The 4,250-nt window shown below is 41.6% G+C and overlaps 1 pseudogene; it reads right to left on the reverse strand.

Moving 5' to 3' along the window:
• Positions 1 to 1,395: 1,395 nt before the first annotated feature.
• Positions 1,396 to 2,900, reverse strand: LOC102502052 (histone deacetylase 1-like; annotated as a pseudogene).
• Positions 2,901 to 4,250: the final 1,350 nt, after the last annotated feature.

Here is a 4,250-nt window from a genome sequence, read left to right on the forward strand (position 1 = left end):
CTTTAATGTGAACCCTTGGCTCTTTTAAAAAGAGCTAAGTTCAGGGGACCAGCAGGTGGCTTGGTGGTTAAGGTGCTGGAAACACCCACATGGCAGATCACAGTTTGAGTCCCAGACCTGGTGACTTGGTTTCTCTCTCTCTCTGTCTCTGTCTCTCTCCCTCTCTCTCTCTCTCTGTGTTTATCTCTGGTCAAATTAAAAACAAATAGATGAATAAATAAAATTAAATAAAAATATTTTTTTAAAAAAAGAGCTAAGTTCTCTGAGGGTTTCTTCTCTATACATCCGAATGAGTCTGGAAGTAGATTTATTTCTCCACTTCTCTTTCATTCTTGAAGATTCTGTAATTCTGGTTTTTTCCTCCACATGGCAATCCAACTCAAATAGACAGAAGAGTTTCTGGAGATTGTGGAAAAGCTGCAGGAAGGTCATTTGTTCTCCTTGTTCCTAAGTTGGGGACTCAAGTTTGGAGACAGCGTTCAGAGCCAGACTCCATAATTCAAACATGAAGAATTACCTGATTTTTATTTTTGTCTCACAATTTTATTTCTTTAATTAATAATACCACATCAAAATTCAGAATGTTAAATTGATAGAATCAGGTTATTTCCTTAAACTCTTGTGTCCCCTTTGCCTTCCCCACAGGTAGGTAAGGAACAACTGTTGTTAGATAATTTATGTAGGGGCCAGGTGGTATGGTGATTAAGGCACTGGACTACCACATGACTCATCATGGTTTGAGTTCCCAACCTGATGGCTTCCTCCCTTTCTCTCTCTCTTTCTCTCTCTCTCTCTCTCTCGTCAAATTGAAAAATAATAATAAACAAATTAAATCAATAATTCTTTTTTGTAAGTATAGAAATGTACCATTTTATTATAAAGAATCTCACAAAATTAAAATAGTATTTCTAAAAAGGAAAACTAGTCTACCACTTCCACCTGTAGATGTGGGGGCAGACAGGGCAGATATTGTAGGGGTCCTGGTTCCCTTGAGTGGGAATGTAGGATACCAGAACCCATCTGAAAATGACTCATGTCACCTTAAGAGCCTTCTAGAATGCTATGGGGACATTTCCAAAGCTACTGAACAGGCACTTGGCATTTCAAGATTTTTTCTTATGGCTGTATAAAAGTATTAATTCCACTCAGACCTGGCACCCTTTATGGTTCAAAGTTAAAGAAAAGGGAGGGATAAGTGACAAGGCAGCTGCTAGGAGAGGTAACCCAGTGTGGCTACCCAGGAACCAGGGCCCTGAGCTCTGAGCCCTGGTTCCTGTCTAGTCTCTCGGGATATTTATATTAATATATTTTTACATAAATACACAGAAATAGAAAATATAAAATCTGAGGGATTGTAGGAGAACTTGAAAAGAAGCCAGATCTGAAAAGGTCTGCTTAGGCCAGCTTGATCTCCTCCTTGATCCCCTTAGCTTCAGGCTTCTCCACCTTGATGTTCTCCTCTTCTGTGACTTCTTTCTTCTCTTCTGGGTCTTTCTCTTTCTCATCCTCTATTTTGACTCTCTTGGCATTTATGAAGTTAGAAGGGTTCTAGAGGCCATGGCCTTCCCCCTCCTCATTGGAGTTGGAGAACTATTCCCCACAGGTAATCATTTGCCAGAGGAGCAGACTGAGTTGTGCTGGTCAGGGTTGCCTTAGTCTTCCCCAGTGCTCTCCTTTGGGGCAGCATCCTTGGGAATGGCTTGCATCTGAACCCCCGGCACATGAGGCAGCATCTGCAGGTTCTCAAACAGCTGCTATTTGATCTTCTCCAGGTACTTGTTAATGTTCTGGTTGGTCATGTTGGAAGGACTGATGTGAAACTTGAAATCTGGTCCAAAGTATTCAAAGTAGTCATTGTATGGAAACTCATTAGGGATCTCCATGTCCAGGGCCACCACCATCTCATATATCCAGCACCCAGCAACATTACAAATGGTGTAGGCACCACCTCCCAGCATCAGCATAGGCAGGTTGAAGCTCTTGAAAAATTACACACACTTGGCATGCCCTTTGTTGGTCAAATTGAAACAACCTAACCAATCTCATGACAAGGAGTCTGAGCCACAATGCAAGACCACTGTGCTCAGCTGAAACATCTCCATCATTTTAGATATGACCAGCTTGAAAATTACCTCAAAGGACTGATCATCCATCTCACCTTGGAGTATGTAGTTAATGGCATAATACTTGCTTTTGCCAGCCCTGAATCCCAGAGGCCTCCAGTTCCTGGGAAGTACTTTACATAGTTAAAAAAGGACATGGTCATGATCCAGTCTGTGGTATGAAAGGCCTCTTCTGCACCATCACCACAGTGAGTGTCAATGTCAATATACAGTGCTCTCTGGTGATATTTTAGCAGTTCCAGGATGGTCAAGACCATATCATTGACATAACAGAAGCCAGATGCCTCGTACTTCTTTGCATGGTGCAGACATTCAGTCCAATTCACCATGATGTCCATCTGCTACTTATTAAGTTTCACGGTACTTGCCACAGAGCTGCCAGTAGGCAACTGACAGAACTCGAACAAGTTCTGGTGGTGTGGTGATTAAGGCACTGGACTACCACATGGCTGATCGTGGGTACCGGGCAGTCCTCACTAACATTGAATCTCTGCATCACCCTGCTATACTACGACATGTTGTCTGGACAGATGGAGTCTGTCCTGCAGGAAGTTAGTGTAGTCATTGCTGTGGTACTTGGTCATCTCGTCAGCACTGGCTTTGTGGGGATGGTAGATTTTCTTTTTATGGTGGAGACTGTAGTTGAGTAGCAAATTGTGAGTCATATAGATTTGTTGAGGTTTCATTGGGTGCCCTTGTCCATAAAAGTAACTTCCAACATCCATCCCCATTGTAGCAGTAACAGATTTTCCTCCTGGTACCCTGAGTCTGCACCATCTTGATTGCCTCTGATCGCTTCCATCATTGGTACATCTGGCCAAAAATGAATAATTCCTTTTAAAAAAGATAATTTATGTATCTTCCCAGAGATTATGGAGCTATATTGCATTGTTGGGAAAGTCATGACGTGTTTTTCTCTACAAATATACATCAAGACTTTTGAGGTAACCATATACATATAATTTCCCCCTATTTTTCAATACATAAGTGGCAGAAAATAATGTAGCTAATGCATCACCTTTTTTGGGTTATGCTATATCATGGAAATGACATGTTTCCAGAGTCCTACACAAAGGGGGTTTTCCAAGCTCATTCTCAGTTTAAAACATTGTGGTCAGTCAGTAAAATCCAGATAAATAGGAACTCTGGTCCCCTTGCTAAGATGGCAAATTGGGCCTGCTGCCTGGGGAAAAATTAGGTAGAATGACAATAGGACAGCAGCCACAGGAACCACTCTAATCTCAAAAATACAAAATGCCTCAGGTTGGTTGTATTCAAAGTTATTATTAGCACCTTAGTACTCCCTGGCACAAAGGTCATATAAGCTAGTTAGTGACTTCAAAATCTCCAGGCCTATGATCATAACTCTGGACTTTTTATGAGTTATGTGGGCCTATTCATGGGCAGATTTAAAGTTGAAGATGAGCAGGCAGGTACCATAGTCGTCGAGGCTCTGTACTCCCACATGGCCAACCATAGTTCGAGTCCCGGATTTGGTGCCTTACTTTCTCTGTTTCTCTCTGGTCAAACTTAAAAATAGTAATAATACTAAGTGAAATAAAATAAATAATTAACAATGTACATCTAGTACCTGCTCCAAGGCAAATTGAGGGTCCAATCTGGGAGGTGAACTGGAAGAGGCCAGGTGGCAAGTATTTTTTGTAGGAAGAGAAGTTAATTTTTCCTCACATTTCCATGCCTTAAAACAAACAAAACTCAACAAAACAAAATAAAACCATCCTAGAAACAAAATTGTAATATCTGTGTTCTGTAGGTAGAACCCTGGCTTACAGAAAAAAACTGGGCCCCATGGTTTTTAAGGAGGTGGCAGTAGTTCCCAGGGACTGTTGGGATGTTTTTCCTCGAGTGTTGTCCCCCAGCTTTGTGCTAATGCTCATGAAGCCAGAGAGGCAACAGGAGAAATGCTTCTTTGGTCTGATCATTAAAACAAGGAAACCTGTGAGAACTCTAAGAGAAGATTATAGGAAAAGTCCTGTAAGAGGCAGTGTGCTTCCCTTAACCGGGGGGCTTGCAAGTTGCCATCTGACATGCAAGAAGTCAGCATTTTTCTTTTATTTTAATGGAGCTAATCCCTTAGTCACAGATTGGTCATTTTTCCCCCCACCA

Source organism: Tupaia chinensis, unplaced genomic scaffold, assembly GCF_000334495.1.
Source record: "Tupaia chinensis unplaced genomic scaffold, TupChi_1.0 Scaffold141474_1, whole genome shotgun sequence".
Lineage (NCBI taxonomy): Eukaryota > Metazoa > Chordata > Mammalia > Scandentia > Tupaiidae > Tupaia > Tupaia belangeri.